Source organism: Protopterus annectens, chromosome 13.part0, assembly GCF_019279795.1.
Source record: "Protopterus annectens isolate FY-2018-M chromosome 13.part0, PAN1.0, whole genome shotgun sequence".
NCBI lineage: Eukaryota > Metazoa > Chordata > Ceratodontiformes > Protopteridae > Protopterus > Protopterus annectens.
The window spans coordinates 1,354,305,752-1,354,326,157 of NC_056747.1; the positions used below are offsets into that span (position 1 = coordinate 1,354,305,752).

The window sequence follows — 20,406 nt, forward strand, 5'->3', positions numbered from 1 at the left end:
CCCGGGGGTTCATGGCCTCCTGCATTCTACTAATTCCATATGCCTATGGTGTCAACATTCTCAGGATCTAGAATCAATGATTCCTATCATACCTGGTCTACCGAAAGAGTTCCTTTGGTGGCAGGGGACTGCCATTCACTCTACCTCCTGCCGTCCAAACCCTAACAGACACATCAGACTATGCATGGGGGGCTCACTTGGCAGGGAAGTGCATTCAGGGCAAATGGAACCCATGTCAAATGCACCTGCATATCAATCAAAAAGAAATGTTAGCTGTACAGAATGTTCTGACAGCCTTCAGGGACCACATTCTTCCAGGACAATTATTGGTAAAGATGGACAACACCACTGTTATGTGGTACGTAAACAAGCAGGGAGGAACCCACTCATACCCTCTCTGCAGACTAGCCATGGCTCTGTGGAGCACAGCCTTGAGCTACCAAGTGCATCTACAGGCTCAATTCCTGCCAGGAAAGCTAAATACACTGGTTGGCGAACTAAGCAGAAATCTCATGGACCCACACGAGTGGAAACTGGAACCAAAGATATTCAACATGTTGGGAAGCAAATGGGGGAGCCCAGAGATGGACTTTTTTGCCTCCCCCCAGAACTACCAATTGGACAAATTCTGCACAAGGACTCCCCACAAACAAGCTTGGAAAGTGGATGCAGTGTCCTTCAGTTTATGCCTTTCCCCCTCTGCCTCTCCTCTCCAAGGTACTACTAAAGATCAAACAGGACAAACCAAGGACAATGCTGATTGCACCAGACTGGCCACGCCAGCACTGGTACCCCCTCTTGCACAGTGTGTCACTGCTGGCACCATGGCACCTGCCTCAGACCCCTGCTCTGCTGTCTCAGCAGGAGAGCCAGATTCTGCACCCCCAGCTTCAAACCCTGAACTTGGCAGCCTGGCTAATTACCTGATCTCTCCGTTACCATCCCTCAGTAAACAAGTGATGTATGTCATTCTGGAGGCAAGGAGGCCTAGTACTAGAAAGTCATATGCTGAGAAATGGAAAAGATTCTGTTCCTGGAGCCAAACTCATGGGATGGGCACAGCAGCACCCAATTTACCTCGGATTCTTCAATACTTAACTGAGATGCTTCACAAGGGCCTTTCATTTTCCTCCACCAAAATTCATGCCTCAGCCATTTCAGCTCATTACAATACAGGACCACCCCTCTTTTCGCATCCACTGTTGAAACAGTTCCTCAGAGGGGCCAAAAACTTGACCACCCAGGAGAGCCCCTACTCCAGCCTGGGACCTTAACTTTGTATTGGAAAATCTCACTCTATCTCCCTTTGAGCCAGCTGAAAATGCAGAGTTGAAATTCCTTTCTAGGAAACAGCCTTCCTTCTAGCCATCACTTCAGCAAAAGAGTGTCTGAATTACAGGCCCTCATGGCAGTGGAGCCTTTCATCATCTTTCATGTGGACAGGGTGTACCTCAGGACCAATTCCTTCTTCATGCCCAAGGTGGTATCCAGTGTGGCCCTTAATCAGTCCATTCATTTGCCAACCTTCTTTTCTAGTCCACAGAACAAAGGGGAACGAATACTGTACTGCTTGGACGTGCACAGACAACTTAGATTTTACTTGGACACGACTAAATCTCTCAAGACATCTGAACAGCTGCTGGTTGCATTTGCTGCAGGGGCAGAGGGGAAGGCCATTTCAAAGCAAATCATTTCTAAGTGGATAGGCCACTGCATTCATTTCTGCTATAAACACCATGGAAAACCTACCCCACAGGGGATAAGACCACATTCAACCAGAGCTGCATCTACCTCTACAGCCTTTCTCAAGAGGTGTCCCTACCAGGGACATCCTAGAGGCTGCTGCCTGGAGTTCTGCACATACCTTCACCAAGCATTGCCACTTGCCAGTTTTTTCTAAATCCAGTGCTGGTTTTGCCACTGCAGTCTTGCAGGGCCTTCTAGCTGGTCCTAATGCTATCTAATTACCTCCTCCCATCCTTAGCTTTGGGGATCTACCCAAATCTTATGACTGCAACAGTGAAACACGAATTCCCTCCAGCCCCCTGACTTCTATTGACTATACCTCTATTCTTAATAAAATCTAAATGTTCGTGGAGCAAAACAATGAAAGGGATACAGTCACATCAAATCCACACTTGAATACGAGCAGCAAATAGTCCAGAATCTCCAAAATAGTAAAAAACAGGTTTATTCCAATAAAATGAGGTGAGCGCTTTCGCTAAAATAGCTTCTTCAGACCTAATTACATTTCAGGCATTAAAACAATAAACTTATATACAAAAAAGGCGCCAAAAATAAGCACTCATTAAAGGGATATGAACCTAATAACTGCATCAGAATATAAATAATAAGATACAGTTGAATGTAAATAAAAAATGTGTATAGAACTCATAAATACACAATAAAAGTGATAAAAAAAATTTAAAATCACTTATGATTCCTAAGTCTTCTAGATTTCAACAATGGACGTATAGGGACCTTGCCATTAAGTCCCGGTGGGACATCAGCCCTAAATTTGATGATCCAATTGATCTCACGGACTTCTGTGTAATTTTCAATGTCACCCCTCCTGTGTGTTCTGGAAATTTGTTCTAAGATTCTAAACTTAAAGTTATGATTCAAACCACAATCTGTAGTATGTTTTGCAAGTGCATTGAAAAGATGACCTTTCCTAATATGGTAAGCATGTTCACGAATCCTATCTCTGAGCACCCGGTTCGTTTTGCCTACGTAGTAGGCTGGACATGCTGTACAAGATGCTAAGTACACCACGTCTTTGGACATGCAGTTACCTCTAACACGGATGGTGTATACACCTTTCCCATGAGGAAATTTAAAAACTGGGTCACTGAGTATATACAGACAAAAATTGCACTGATTGCAAGGTACCATATAAGGACCCTCTGTCAGCTGGCTGGGGGGGGCATGTTCTAGGGTAGCATAGCATATGCTTAAGGTTCTTCTTATTGCGGTACACGAATCTTGGTCTATCTCCAGTAATTCCTTTGACCATGGGATCTACTGATAAGACGTGCCAGTGTTTAATAAAGACATCCTTGATAGTGCCAATATCTCTAGTGTAGTATACAGGGAACAACACATTATTACCCTGAGGTGGAATGTGTTGAGACTGTTGTACTGGGCTATCAGCCCTGTAGAACCCAGAAGCCCCTTCTGAGAAATATGGCATGGCTCTGTTGTCTCTAAGGGTGTTAATGGCTTCCATTCCTTCACTAAGATCCAAAACACTGTAACCACGTTCCTTAAATCTCTTGCCCAAATCATCCAGTCCCAAAGAGAACTTAAGGGTGCATGGTGTATATCTAGATAAACGCATAGACTGTCCACGGACTATGTTACTGTAAACATAGCCAGGATGCATGCTAGAGCGATGTAGCAGGGTATTCCTGCAGCTGGATTTACGATACAATCCTGTATTAACAATTCCACCTGGTAACTTTTCCACATATACATCTAAAAATGGGATACTAATATGTGACCACTCCATAGTAAAGTTAAGAAACCAAAGGGAACCATTAATTTGTCTAAAGAAGTCATCCAACTGTGAAAGTGTACCTCTCCAAACAATAAATAGGTCGTCCACAAAACGCCTATAGAAAGGTACAAATAGTTGGTATGACTCATTCTGAAAAAGATATTGATGTTCCCATTCAGCCATGACTAGGTTGGCGTAGCTATTGGCACAAGAAGTGCCCATAGCTACGCCATCCCGTTGTAAATAAGTAAGCTCCTGAAAACAAAAAACATTGGATTCCAGGACAATACCCAACAGCAAAAGAACTAAGTCAATATCCAGGTCTGTAGACAAAACTGACCTTCTTAAATAAGTCCCTATCATATCAAGCCCCTCCAGATTGGGTATGGCCGTGAATAGGGACTGGACGTCCATGGTTACCCAGATTAAATCATCTACATTGTTACAGGTACTCACAAATCCATAAAAATCTAGTAAAAACTGTTTGGTGTCTCTAAGAATAAAGGTATTTGATTCAACCAAAGGTCTTAATTGCGTCTCAACAAATATGGATAGAGGTTCAGTTGACCACCCCCTACCTGCAACTATCGGCCTCATAGGTGGTCTCACTGGATCCTTATGGATCTTTGGGAGGCCTTGGATAGTCGGTAGGAGTGGATGTGTGACAAGAAGAAACTCATGTAACACTTTATCTATGACACCATCAGTGAGTAATGTGGAAAGTGTAGATTGTACTCTGTGAACAATTGTATCTACTCTTTTCTCAGAGATAGGTTCATAGAACCTCTCTTCCATCAACATCTGTATCATATCAGACTGATACCTAACTGTATCGAATACAACTATCCCTCCCCCTTTGTCCGCAGGACGAATCACTATATCATAGTTGTTACGCAAACTATTCAATGCTTCTCTCTGTTTAAAACTCAGATTATGCCTGTACTTATTATCTATAGTGGGTCTCCCTTCCATATTGTAAAGATCATCTTCCACTAGTTTGCTGTAGGCAGCTACTAGTGGATGCACTGGTGGAACAAATGTGCTCGGTTTCTTAAGGGCTTCACTGTATTCTGAAGGGCCTGAATCTTTAAAAAAGATCTTTAAAGAAAGATTCCTAATAAACAATTTGAAATCCTTCATTGTTTCCTCGAACCTACTGGTCATGCTCGGAATGAAGGTGAGACCTTTAGAAAGTACTTGTAGCTCATGACAACTCAAATTATAACTAGATAAATTAAATACTAACTCTGTTTCTTCCCCTCCCACATTTTCTTTATACTCCGGTTGGTGGATTTGTCCGGAGATAACTTCCTCTTGTAGCGCCCCCTGCTGTTGGAGCAAATCCTCTCCTCTCTGTGATCTGAATTGATGGGAAAAGGGGATTTGTTGCTGGAGGATTGAATGGAACCTGCTGAAGTAGCAGAAACTATCCCATTCACATTACCAGAAGGTTCACCCTCCCTGCCCACAATGGAACTGAAGGTTTTCCTACGAACTACCGGTTCAGGAGGTGATGGATGTGTCCTTTCTGCGCTACCCAAATGTGTAACCTCAATGTTGTTATCAGCAATCACAATGTCCCTAATAACAGTGGTTGAATTCACATTCATAATATCATTGATAACTGTAGTATCAGAGGCAATTGAATTTATGTTCTCCATACAAGTAGCGGAGTTCACATTAACAGTATTAGTTGAAGTATTAACAATAACATTGTTCACTGAAGGCTCAGAGCTGATTGTATTAACATTATTACTGACATTTATATTATATCTGGGCCAAGTGAAAATGTGGCCCATCTTAAAATCGGAACTATCCCTTTGAAGTTTCGCTTTTTTCTGATTCAATAGGCGTCGTTCATACTGTGAGACATTGTCCAACATACTGTTAAAAGCATTGTCCACAGCAAAAGCAGGATATTTATCATAAATACTCAATTGACAGTCTCTAATTTCTTTTCTTAGTGCTCCTTCAATCGGTGAGAAAAAGTCATTCATTAATTTCATGTAATTGAGGCTTACCTCAATATTAAGTTGTTGCCAGTCAAACAACAAATCGGGATATAGGGTGCCCGTAGTCAGCATCTTGAGCACCCTGAGACCTCTTGGTATAAGCCGACGCTGTATGCAGACTTCGAAGTGCTGCCTCTGCGTCTGCATACGCTTAAGTTTGAACAAATCCTGCTCCAATTTCTCCGCTGCTGACCGCAAACCTTCACGGTCAAAATTCAAACTGCTAGAACTGTCGGAGTTGTCCTCCGGACCAACGAACATCACTAACGGATTACTTTCAACTTTCAAGCAGTCCATCAAACGGTTAGAGACCGATCGTGACATCATCTGTACTTCCTGTGTATCATATACAACGTAAAGTAGCTCCACTTGCGTTTGTTCCCCTCCAATCATGCCTCCGAGTGGACTGAGTAAAATAACAATAGAAACCAAGTAACAAGAAGACCAGTCGGAGTTAATGCTCCACAATGAACAGCAAAACAGGAATAATAAAATCTAAATGTTCGTGGAGCAAAACAATGAAAGGGATACAGTCACATCAAATCCACACTTGAATACGAGCAGCAAATAGTCCAGAATCTCCAAAATAGTAAAAAACAGGTTTATTCCAATAAAATGAGGTGAGCGCTTTCGCTAAAATAGCTTCTTCAGACCTAGTTACATTTCAGGCATTAAAACAATAAACTTATATACAAAAAAAGGCGCCAAAAATAAGCACTCATTAAAGGGATATGAACCTAATAACTGCATCAGAATATAAATAATAAGATACAGTTGAATGTAAATAAAAAATGTGTATAGAACTCATAAATACACAATAAAAGTGATAAAAAAAACATTTAAAATCACTTATGATTCCTAAGTCTTCTAGATTTCAACAATGGACGTATAGGGACCTTGCCATTAAGTCCCGGTGGGACATCAGCCCTAAATTTGATGATCCAATTGATCTCACGGACTTCTGTGTAATTGATCTCACGGACTTCTGTGTAAGTGATTCGTCCTGCGGACAAAGGGGGAGGGATAGTTGTATTCGATACAGTTAGGTATCAGTCTGATATGATACAGATGTTGATGGAAGAGAGGTTCTATGAACCTATCTCTGAGAAAAGAGTAGATACAATTGTTCACAGAGTACAATCTACACTTTCCACATTACTCACTGATGGTGTCATAGATAAAGTGTTACATGAGTTTCTTCTTGTCACACATCCACTCCTACCGACTATCCAAGGCCTCCCAAAGATCCATAAGGATCCAGTGAGACCACCTATGAGGCCGATAGTTGCAGGTAGGGGGTGGTCAACTGAACCTCTATCCATATTTGTTGAGACGCAATTAAGACCTTTGGTTGAATCAAATACCTTTATTCTTAGAGACACCAAACAGTTTTTACTAGATTTTTATGGATTTGTGAGTACCTGTAACAATGTAGATGATTTAATCTGGGTAACCATGGACGTCCAGTCCCTATTCACGGCCATACCCAATCTGGAGGGGCTTGATATGATAGGGACTTATTTAAGAAGGTCAGTTTTGTCTACAGACCTGGATATTGACTTAGTTCTTTTGCTGTTGGGTATTGTCCTGGAATCCAATGTTTTTTGTTTTCAGGAGCTTACTTATTTACAACGGGATGGCGTAGCTATGGGCACTTCTTGTGCCAATAGCTACGCCAACCTAGTCATGGCTGAATGGGAACATCCATATCTTTTTCAGAATGAGTCATACCAACTATTTGTACCTTTCTATAGGCGTTTTGTGGACGATCTATTTATTGTTTGGAGAGGTACACTTTCACAGTTGGATGACTTCTTTAGACAAATTAATGGTTCCCTTTGGTTTCTTAACTTTACTATGGAGTGGTCGTATATTAGTATCCCATTTTTAGATGTATATGTGGAAAAGTTACCAGGTGGAATTGTTAATACAGGGTTGTATCGTAAATCCAGCTGCAGGAATACCCTGCTACATCGCTCTAGCATGCATCCTGGCTATGTTTACAGTAACATAGTCCGTGGACAGTCTATGCGTTTATCTAGATATACACCATGCACCCTTAAGTTCTCTTTGGGACTGGATGATTTGGGCAAGAGATTTAAGGAACGTGGTTACAGTGTTTTGGATCTTAGTGAAGGAATGGAAGCCATTAACACCCTTAGAGACAACAGAGCCATGCCATATTTCTCAGAAGGGGCTTCTGGGTTCTACAGGGCTGATAGCCCAGTACAACAGTCTCAACACATTCCACCTCAGGGTAATAATGTGTTGTTCCCTGTATACTATACTAGAGATATTGGTACTATCAAGGATGTCTTTATTAAACACTGGCACGTCTTATCAGTAGATCCCATGGTCAAAGGAATTACTGGAGATAGACCAAGTTTCGTGTACCGCAATAAGAAGAACCTTAAGCATATGCTATGCTACCCTAGAACATGCCCCCCCAGCCAGCTGACAGAGGGTCCTTATATGGTACCTTGCAATCAGTGCAATTTTTGTCTGTATATACTCAGTGACCCAGTTTTTAAATTTCCTCATGGGAAAGGTGTATACACCATCCGTGTTAGAGGTAACTGCATGTCCAAAGACGTGGTGTACTTAGCATCTTGTACAGCATGTCCAGCCTACTACGTAGGCAAAACGAACCGGGTGCTCAGAGATAGGATTCGTGAACATGCTTACCATATTAGGAAAGGTCATCTTTTCAATGCACTTGCAAAACATACTACAGATTGTGGTTTGAATCATAACTTTAAGTTTAGAATCTTAGAACAAATTTCCAGAACACACAGGAGGGGTGACATTGAAAATTACACAGAAGTCCGTGAGATCAATTGGATCATCAAATTTAGGGCTGATGTCCCACCGGGACTTAATGGCAAGGTCCCTATACGTCCATTGTTGAAATCTAGAAGACTTAGGAATCATAAGTGATTTTAAATGTTTTTTTATCACTTTTATTGTGTATTTATGAGTTCTATACACATTTTTTATTTACATTCAACTGTATCTTATTATTTATATTCTGATGCAGTTATTAGGTTCATATCCCTTTAATGAGTGCTTATTTTTGGCACCTTTTTTTGTATATAAGTTTATTGTTTTAATGCCTGAAATGTAATTAGGTCTGAAGAAGCTATTTTAGCGAAAGCGCTCACCTCATTTTATTGGAATAAACCTGTTTTTTACTATTTTGGAGATTCTGGACTATTTGCTGCTCGTATTCAAGTGTGGATTTGATGTGACTGTATCCCTTTCATTGTTTTGCTCCACGAACATTTAGATTTTATTGTTCCTGTTTTGCTGTTCATTGTGGAGCATTAACTCCGACTGGTCTTCTTGTTACTTGGTTTCTATACCTCTATTCTTGTTTACTATGCTTAAAGCTTTTTGGTGTATTTACATTTTTGTTGGAGGTGTAACCTTATATATAATTGCTTCCCATTATGGGGGCACCTGACATCTGGGGCAAAAAAAATGATGTAATAGCGTATGCTGCATGCATTATACCCCTGACTACCTGGAGTCATGGAAAATGAGACAGCAACCGATGCAGGACCCAAGACTTTGATAATCAGGCCGACCGAGGGCTACTGCAAGCAGATAACCCAAATGAAATGACTGCAACAGTGAATACACTCGAACATCTACATTTATGGTAAGTGTACACAACTGTACTTTATCGTACCTCTGTCTGTGTCCTGTGTAATGCCATCGACACATTGGTCTGTATCCTGTGTAATGCCATCGACATAGCTGCAGATTGTTAGAATGGTACTGTGACCAGGTGTTGAATCCATTTTGGCTCTGGGTGAGTAGAACACTCGCTGAGACATAGCACTACTGTTCATTGTTTACAAGACTGCCTTGCAACTTTTGCTAACTTGGGAAGTAGGTGAAACTGATTGGAACTTTCCTCTGAATGTGCAGATTGTGTTTCATGTTGACGTGACAATGGCCTAGTCTTCATTAAATTGCGTTTGTTAGGTTAAATCTGTGCTTGCAGTGGTAATTTGTCTGAGTATATTCAGTCATGCAAGACTTGCTGAAAAATAAGTTGAAGACAATGAGCCATATTCTTTCCTTTGCTTTTGTAAAACTTATTAGATTTGCTGTCTTTCAATGACAGAGCTCTTCAGGATAGCATGTTCTGCAGTCATGCCCCCAGTGCCATAACTGATATTTCCATATTCTGTAGAACTCGCAAGATATCTTGACAAATAATTAGCAGCATTGCTGTTTGTTGATTATCGTGGGTTTACTGTTAAGGACTGTCTTCTCATTGTTACGCGGAGGCTTTTGTTTAGACTTTAGTATTATTTGTGAAGGTTAATGATCTGTGATTAATATGGATTGTTTTCTGTCAAGGTTCATGATCTATGACGAACACAAAGACTTTTTCTGAGATACACCTGAAAACACTCGCACACTAAGACAGTAAGTAGAGCCTTTTTCCTACATTTGACTCCGACCCTTTTCATTTTGTGACACTCGCCTGTGCAGTGGGTTGTCTGGTGCCTGTCCTGCCTCTGGTTTACATTGCATCAAGTTCTGTAAAGCCTGCTTTTATCCCCAAAAGAATACAAGGGGTGCAGCTGGGATATTTTTTTTGAATTTTACATCTTTCAGAATGTTGAAGCCCCCTTCTCCACCAAGAATAGCTGCCCACCCCTACAAACATGTGCATACGTCATTGGACAGCTAACAGCTCTGAACACTGAAGACCGAAATGGACCATCCTTCTTACGCTGTTGAAAAACAGTAATGTTTTTGCTTTGTTTTAATTTGCTATGTTTTCTTAAAACAAAGCAGTAACTCTATCTAATATTTATATATATATATATATATATATATATATATATATATATATACATACATATATACAGCTATATGCGTGTGTGTATGTATACGTATGTCTATATACATATATATATATATATATATATATATATATATATATACATACATATATACAGCTATATGCGTGTGTGTATGTATACGTATGTCTATATACATATATATATATATATATATAATATTATATATATATGTGTGTGTGTATTATATGCGTATATAGATATATATGTGTTTGTGTATATTATATATATATATATATATATATTTATATATATGTATGTGTGTGTGTGTATTGTATACGTATATAAATATATATGTGTGTATTATATGCGTATATAGATATATATATATGTATTTGTGTATATTATATATATATATATATATATATATATATATGTGTGTGTGTAGTGTATACGTATATAAATATATATATATGTGTGTGTGTGTATTATATGCGTATATAAATATATGTGTGTGTGTATTGTGTGTGTGTGTGTGTGTGTGTGTGTGTGTGTTTTGTATACGTATACAGATTTAGACAGATTTAAGTGCAGAGAAGTGGAATATTTTTCCTGCTCGTTTTCTCTAGTGTCTCTACTTATAGTCGCGAAACACTCAGGGAAGTCAGAAAGTATTCCCATCACTAACTGCCAACGACGTGCTGCTGCTTGTCTTTCTTGTATCCTTTGACTGTTCATAGTCTAGAAGCTTCCATGTTAACTCTGCTAGGGTACTTTCTGTGTGGATTTTTGCTGGATGCCCTCGTTTCCTTCCACACCCCAAAGAGGTATGTTTTAGGCGATTGCATTTCCTTCAGATTGTGTGCAGGCACATGCGTGCCTTGGGCCTATAAATGCCAGTATTGGCGTTAGCATCCCTGTGCCTGAATTTGATTAAACTGGTAATGGATCATTGCAGAATGAGTAGAAATAGATAACCGCATTTTTACTTAAAAAAAAAAAAAGTAATAGTGATTCCTCCATGTTTCCTTTCTTTGAGTGGGAATACCCTACAAGTGCCTTCATACACCCTCCCTGTTCAGTGGTTAACTGGCTGTAAAACCGAGATTTCCTTGCTTGTCCAGTTAATAATTATGTTGTGAGATAGTAATCAGTTGCACACTGTGGTAATTTGCACTGAAATGATTATTTTGGCTTTAACTGGGATGCTCTGCTACTCCTTTGCAGTTTGAAATCCTGTTTATCTTATCTGGTCATGGTAGAGATGGGGGATGATGCAGTCAAGTTGAATTTCTGTAACTCCACAGACTGTTTGACCAGCCTCAGTGCAAGTCACTTTGTATGCATCTCTGCTGAAAAGTAACTGCAGACTTAGTAAGTGGCACTTCCCTGTAGTGTCGTTTGCATGTCCATATCAGTTGAGGACACTGTGGCTGAATGAGTGCTCCTGAACATAGAGCAGGCATAACCAAAGTGAGGCGACTGCATCTGAACTGAAGGAAAGTGTGCGATTTTCTGCTTCTGGCAGAGGATGGCTGTGAATTGTGGTTCGTAAATAAATACTTTTTTTTATTTTCATTCTGCTTTCTACTGTGTAGCCTGTTCTTTTATATCATAAAGCACTTTGTATGAACAAGCTCTGCCATCGTAGGAGAGTTTTCAGCTGTGACTTTTGCAGATAAGTGACATCCAGAGACAGTTTTGTAAGCAGCAAGGCTCCAAAGGAATGTAGCAGCTGCCAGCTGTTGTCAGCTGACTGCTCTAAATTGGGGTGTCCTATCCTTTTAAGGATTTGGGACACTAACCTTAAGTTCCTACATGTAAGTAGCATCTCCTAGCCTCCTTACCCTCATAAGGCTGCTGGCAAAATTAGCTAACAGATTGCAGATAATGGAAAACTAATTCATAATTCAGTAAGTGCAGCAGTAATTACTGCCACACAATTAATTCCATATCATTGCTTTTAACAGATACGCTTGAATGTTATTCTGCAGTGAATGCACAGAGTTCAAGATGAGCAGTTTTGATTAGATATAAGTAAATGTTTTGCTTTCCCATTTACAGGTACTTTTTAAGTTCATTAGTCAGTTTTACCAATAAATGTAAATACCTATGTTTTTGGTAGGAAGGTTCTGTTTGGCAGATGTTAAAAGGGTGTACTATAATTTACATTTTTGTTCTTTCAACTTTAATCCTCATGAGTTCTTCCTACTGATTTCACTGTACTTCTTCTCTGTTCATCAGTATGTTGCAAAGTATGGATTCAGGGTTCCACTGCACCCATATTATTGTGTTCCTGATTGTTGGAACCAAGGCTGCATATACCTTCTTCCTGACTGCCATTTGTTGACAGCCCATTTAACATCCTGGTTGGTGTCCCCCACCTGCAGAGATCTGTGAGTTTAAGAGAATAAAATGTCACTTTGCCTCCACGTTTGTCCCATTTATTTGCAAAACATTCATCGGGCTAGATGACATTTTATTTTGTAATGTTGATGAGTAAGCCACCTTTTGTGCTTTCACCTTCATCAAACAGGTTCTGCAATTCTTCCCTGCTTTCACAGTTGCAAATACATGTGGCTGTTTGGCTTTTTATAGTGCTATGTGCTGTCCTGATAAGGCAACAAATAGTACACACCGCTTGGCCAATCCCTGTATTGCTGTATTTTTCAGATATAATGGTCAGTGACTTCATGTTTTCAGTTCTTGTCTGGCTGTGTGATGTCAGCACATGACCACTTTGACTAATGTCCTGTGCTTTTGGGTAAAAGCTTCATTGCATGCGTGTCTCTCTTGTGTAGTACTTGCATTACTGATTTATGAGCCCTGAAGCCCAACTGTCTGCACAAAGGCACAGCCATTCTCACTTTGGATGTTTATTTACTCGCTGCATTATTATGCAGTATTGCTTATATGCGCAACCATTGCACAAAAGTGCACTGTATCTCTCTGAATCACATCCATCGTTTTCCTGCTTAATAGTGATGTACTGGCTATAAGGAATAATTGACAAGTGGACTAATGTAATGCTTTTGAGGTTATGGAATCTTTAGCAAGAGCTGTGTAGAACAGAGCGTGCAGTTAACTGCCGTAACAGCCTTGTCAAGGAGATGTGTGATGCAGACATGATGTAAAACAATGTTCCAGTCTACAGATTACACAAATTAGTAAAAAACAGTGGTGTACAGTTGATTTTAGAGTACCCAGCTTGGTGGCCCAGTGGATAGTGGTGTCACCTCACATCAAGAGGTTTCCCAGTTCGATTCTCAGCTGGGAGCCTTCTGTGAAAAGTTTGCATGTCCTCCCTGTGTTTGTGTGGGTTTCCTCTGGGTGCTTGGTTTCCTCCCACATTCCAGTGACATGCAGTAGGTAAATTGGGCACACTAAATTGGCCGTAGGTGTTTGTGTGAGTGTGTGGCATGATATAACTACAGCAGCAGGGCTAGCCAACCCGGTGGTATAAACCCTGGCTCTATTAGATGTGTCCAACCTGCGGCCCTCCGAGCTCTGCCATGCGGCCCTCTAACTCCAACATCGATGTACGCATGCCTCAAAACACTTTTTTGTTGTGTTTTTCGCGTCCGTGACCTGTAACTAACATTGGTGTGCACATGCACCAAAGCATCCTTCTAGTTTTGATTTTTTTGTGCCAAAGAAGGGCCTGTCTGTTCGCGCCATTATTTCATGCCAAAGAATCAGTGTATGTGTTCTTGCTGAAGAGGGACTCATCTATGGATTTGCCGCCATTGCCTGTTAAAGAGACAGCACTTAACCTGTGTTAATAGGTAAGTATGGTGTGAGTGAGTGCATGCATGAAAGCAGAATGTTTGTGTGCGTGAAAGTAGAAGTGTGCGTGTGTGTTTGTGTGTGCATGACAGAGAGACAGAGAGAGACACATGCACAAAGAGGCTAACGTACAAACAAGTTAGCTCACAATTGCATCCTACATTAAAAGTACACTTTCATTAAATTGCAGCTTTCCTGACAGGGAGAGTGTTGTACTGAATATGAAATCATACCTCTCAAATGTATGGATTTTCGAAGAATGTCTGGATTTTTGCCTCATCTTCCAATTTGTGTCTTTTGCTTAGGAAATAAAAGTAGTCATCCAAGGTAATGCAGTCCCAGGGAGTAAGAATGAGACAGCAGCCTAGGGTTAATGGGTCAGTAGTGGATTGACTAATGTGGGACTGTAGCATATAAAGTTTTTTTTTTTTTTGACAAACAAAAAATCACCCAGTACTGTCTTGTCATTGGTGGGTTCTAAGCAGTGATAGATTGGACAACAGTAAGCATATTTTGGTGGATCATCAATACTGGCAAATCAGGTCGGCACAATGTCATTTTTTAAATGTTGGGGGTTTTAGTGTGTATGTGTGTGTTTGCGTTGGGAGTGCTGCAATAGTAGATGATTATTAAAGACAGAGACTTACAAACTGTGGAGAATATGTTTCTTTGTTTCAAAACCTGATACTTGGGTACTAGGAATGCCAAAAATAGATTTTTTAAGACATAGCTTCTTGCCATTTACAGTGGATGGATATTTACATTTAATGGACAATGTTAGCAGTATGAGGGTGGTCCTGTAGGGATCTGGAGGATGCTAAGTCTACCACTGCCAATATCTTGTAAAGTGACCTCGAAATGGATATTGGGATGTTACTGAAAAAAATACAGCAAGTGGGCTTTGAAATGTAGTTTAATTAAACAAAGTGCACTTGCAACTTACAGGCCATAATTTAATTTATTTCAGGAAGTCCAGATCCTGGTAGATTGTATATAATTAGACTTAATTAGGGAGAGCTGTCATTCTGTGGAAATAAGCAGACCTAGTTTCAGTGAAAGCTCTGTGGTTGTTTGCAGGTAGGAAGTTGCAGGATGTGGAGCCAATGTGTTTTATTATTTTTAATGGATTTGTCATTTCAAAGTATGGTTTTCTTTGTTGCAAAAGAAGGCAGGATTGAATGAGCCATATAATGCTTAACTGAGAATAATGGGATAGAAACATTATACGGGATGTATAATGTTTGCAGCTACACTTGTTTCAATGGTGTCTATGATGCATAACTATTTTTGGGCCTGTGTCCCAATTTTAATTTTCGCTTTGTCCAGAATTCTTGCTCTAAGTTTGGGAGGTATGGTTCCATGCTAAATCAGAAGGTTGTATTTACCTTGGAAGACTTTTCAGCATAATTATGAGAAACAAGAGCATTTTTAATATCTCCACTTATTTCCAATATAAACTGCCACGTAACCTTGCAAATAACTTTCTTATTAAGCTACTTTAATTCTTTTGGAATGGACAGGTATGCTTCATTGGTTCGGACGTAAGGAATGGACATGTATGCTTCATTGGTTCGGACGTAAGCATAGTGTGCTGTGACTGATTTCTTGCAGCAGTCTGTGGTTTACTTATCACAATAAGTTTTCTGTGTTTCTGTGTGTGTAATCCATTTAACAGTTTTAAAGATGTTTTCCAAAATTAAATAAATACATAATAAATAAAAAAAGTAATCTTTTCTTCACTTTGAGGTACTGACAAAGTCTGGGAATTTGTTTTTTTCAAAAGCGATGGTCAGCATTACAGCTTAGTAAACGGTCAGTCTGCGAATAACTTCTGCATAAATTAAAATGTCTGAATGTCAAATGGCTTTAGATTGGAGGAACGTTATATGTTTACTCCAGTATGTAGTATGATCTTAGAGAGTTTATAGATTTCTTATTGATTTAATTTTTGCTGAGCGGTTGTTTGTTGATTTATTGATGGTCCTTTTGGTGGTGGGAAATTACATGGATGAATCCATCCCTATTATGATTTCTTTTTCAGATATTTTGACTTCCAGACAATTTCAATCAGTGAGACTGTGTATGTGATTACTGAGGTTGCCTATTTTACAAGCAGGGGCTCCTTTTCTGTGTGTGTGTGTGTCTGTGTGTGTATATATAAGAGAGAGATTTAATATGTATACTGAATATATTTTTGCAAATGGAATTCTTAGTTAAATAGGCCCCTCTTCTTAGACAAGTAGACTTGAGTAACCAATATTATATCTTAGCCATCCAGCTGGGAAAGTTTAGTATGTGGATTTTCCTTCCGGTTTGATGAAGGCTATGCCACTTACTTAAGGAGTACATTCATGGCTATCTGTCCAGTTGTAGTGTTGTTGAACTACATTGTTTGATAATGAGAGGAGATTTTTACAGAAGTTGAAATTTTTTGTGTCAAGAACCTGCCCATACAAAGTGGCTTGTTTAAATTGCAGTGAAGGCTGTGGTCTTTCTAGTGAGTGTTTTAAATATAATCAGTATTACTGAGGTGGAGAAAGTTTCTTAAGGCACGATCTTTCTTAGCCTGGAAAGCAAGCCAGAGATGAAATTTATAGAGGCCAGTGAGAGACAGAGGAAAGCAAGAAGCTTTTTAGTCTGTTTGGATAACTAAGTGAACGCAGTCCTTTGACCTTTTTTTATCAGAAATGGTTGTAGTCTTTCTTTTGGCAGGGTGTTTTGCTGATGTGCGTGCCAAAAGGGGTGTTGCGCTCAATAATTGCTCTTGTAAAGGAAGAATACAGGGATGTTATGACCTCCTTGTCCCTGGATGAGATACCCTTACTAATGAGGTGGGCCATGTAAAAAGCTTTCCGTACAACGGAGACAACGTGGTAGTTAAAAGTCAAATTTCTATCAACCTGGGTGCCCAAGCACCTCACGACTGATTGCGTGCTTACAACATTGTTAGTAATGTGATAATTTGTGGGGACATCACTCAAAGGGGATGATTGTGCATTTTTTGGCATTTAGCTTGAGGCCATGTTTCTGGCACTAGTCATTTGTTTGGGTGAGACCCTCTTGTAGCTTATTCAGAATTGTTTTATTAAGTCAGTAATTTGAATTCTTTACTTAATTGCAAATTTGTTGGCTTATTTTTGTGGATTATAGTATTGTAGAACTGCTAATGTTGACATTGTATGTAGATGGACTGCTGGAGTGGTTTTCCCAGTGAGAAATGCTAGTGCTGTAGTGAATATCTGTTCGTTTGTAAAAAAAAAAAAAAAAAAAAAATCTATATATTAACTAAGATGTTAGCATTAACTGTTAGATTAGAGAATTAAAATCAGAATGAGAATTAGAATTTTAAGGCAAATATTAGGCATTTATTACATATATTAATTGTTCGAATGCACCTACAGTACAGCCAGGAGGTCGACTTTGGTCTCCCGTGGTAGCGAAAGAGTTAACTATATGATATATTTTATATGTGGCCCCAAGACAATTTCTGTTCACTCAATGCGGCCCCAGCAAGCCAAAAGGTTGGACACCCCTGCTAGATGATTGCAACTGTTGAAACGACACACCGACCCCATCTGCAAAAAATGGGAAAAGGATTATGGATAGATGGTTATACCTTGGCTTAATAATTTTTTTAAAAGATTGCAATAATTGGTCCAGCTGGATTAAACCAGGGGTATGCATGACATATAGAGTGATTCTGAACTTTAGCCTCATGCATCCCTAAAATATTTTTTATTCATGTGCTTGAAAACCAAAAAGTGGTGATAACTGAGACTACTAGACCATGGCAGCGTGTTTGTGTGCTACTTAGAAAGTTGCGACCGTAGCCTAGTTTGACAGCTACATACTGTGGTTGTAACATTGTACCCCTACTGCCATTGTAACATTGTAACCCTTACAACTGACAGTTAAACAGATCAGTCATCCATCCCCTGAAGTGCTAATATGCGACATTTGTTATGTTTTTCCATTTTATATGGAACAAGTGGTAGTTTGTCTCGTATTGTCCTTTATAAAATGTTTGATTTTCTGGTAAACTGCTGAAGATTACATTTAATAATGTCAGACATTGGAATCTTCTTTGTTTGTTTTAGGAAAAAAATGCATATTGATATAAAACCTGCTGTTGTATTAACTGGGTCTATATTACGTGATCGAATGGTCAAATAGTTGAACACGTAATAGTCTATCTGTAATAATCGAACCGCCACAATGTCAAATGGAAAATAAAAAAAGAAAAACCCACCCAAACAAACCATTTAAATGCTCTACCCAGGGGGGAAAGCCCCCCTGCACCCCCTCATGGGGGACTGAACCCCCACACCCCCCGGTACTTAAATATACCAACTCCGAGATCGCACTACAGTGCAGGCAATGGAAAACTTCCATTTCCGCACTGTACGGAGATCTCTATTGAACCATTCGACATTGTGGCGGTTAGATTATTACGGGTCACCTGTTATGTGTTTGAATATTTGACCATTCGATCACGTAATATAGACCCGTATTAATAAGTCCAAATAAGTGCCTGGGCACGCTGTTTAGAGATCCACAGAAGTTTATTTCACAAAATTAAAAATGGTGAACCACGCTGCTAACTAGTCTCCGGAACTACAAGACCAGTATTAACTTTATAAGTGAATTAGGATGAAATTAAAAAGCTTTGTGTATATCTTTGACTGGCATTTGTATTGAAGTAAGAGAACATGGCAGTGAATTTATCACCACAAGTTACACATGTCCAATGCTATCCTTTGTCACACACAATAAAAGTAAATAAAATTAGATGATCCTTTGACTTGTGCTTCGAGGCTGCTAGGTTTGACTAATTGTACATGGTGTACAAATTCTAAGTAGCAGGGAGAATTTTTGAATAGGCTGTCTCACCTGTTACTGGGCTAAAGGGTTGTCTATTTAGAATGGGAGTGAAATTGTTTTTAAAAGGGGTAAGTAGTAAGGTGTATCAAGGAGACAGTAATGGGATTTAATGGTTTTAAACAGGGAGCCTTCAGGAGTTAGAGGGGCTCTGCTGAATAGCGACAGTGAATGTGTCCTTTTTAGACATTTGCAATGTTTGGCATCAAGTATCAAATAGTCAGGTAAAAGGTAAAATTTTATTACGTTTGCTTTGTAAGATAGGGGTGCAACACAGGCCACATTCGAATTAGAAAGTGGAACATCTTTGTCTGAAATGAGACATACTTCTGGATAGGAAAGGTGTGTCGGTTTCTAGCATACTTTTAATTTATACAGGGTCATGCTGACAATTGCCTGTGTTTCTTTAAAGACAGTACAGTTCAGGGATTGTAACATTTTAGGGGTTGTCCTACCATTTGTTTTGTTGATGAACCTCAGGGATTACATTACCCAGGAGTCGTAAAGGACAAGTGATGATGTTTCATTCAGTCTCTCTGGTGAGGCAGATACCATAATTACTGATTTCTTAAGCTTTATGAAATGTTTATTATTTTGCATCTAGTGCTATAACTTGATTTAAGTTTATCTGTATTTTATTTGTAGGATAAATATTTAATTGTCAGAATTAAGGATGATAATGTCATCTGAATTCATTGCAATGTTTATTTCAGGAAGAAAAGTTTTAGGCCATTAACAACTATGGAAACTAAAAGTGGGGTCCCCACACCACATCTTGAGATACCCTGCAACCTGTAGTAACACCTTCTGGCACCGTTGCATCAACTCCAAGCTTTAAAGGGCTTTCTGTAAAGTAGCATTTTGATCATAGGCTTGTGACAGGGCTAAAATTAAGGTTTTTGGAGTCTCGTGCAAGAAATAGCATGAGTTAACGATCTCAAAGGCGTGGGTCATATCAGCAAAAATGGCAGCTGTAAAGTCACCATTATTCATGTCGTTTCTTACCGTGTCGTTAAGTACAGTGATAATACTAAATGTTTCACAAAACCCGTATTATGAGTCTCAAGAAAGACCATACCTATTTGTATGATAAAAACGCGGTTTTGTATTACTTTTTGAAAAGTTGGATTATAGGCAAAGACTGGAAAAGGCTCTAAAGTTCTCTGAGGAGAAGGCTATGGAAATCTTGTCTAATGGTACAGCAAAGAAGTCCCTGAAGGGTGCTGTGAAAATCCCGTGGTTGCAGATAAGTTGAATAGACAGGCCACTGCCCCCCCCCCCCCCCCCCATGACGAGCGGTCTTTCCTCTAGTAGTGACATGTAATTTAGAGGCTTTAGCATCTCACTTGTTAAACTTTTATAGTTATTTGAAAACAAATCTGGCATAGGTTTGCCAACAGTAAAAACTTTG

General features: G+C 39.5%; 1 protein-coding gene across 1 annotated transcript in view; it reads left to right on the forward strand.

Annotated features, from left to right (window-relative positions):
* The window catches only part of LOC122788066 (supervillin-like), a 1,698,127-nt gene that overhangs the window by 394,539 nt on the left and 1,283,182 nt on the right, over positions 1-20,406 (forward strand). The window lies entirely within an intron of this gene.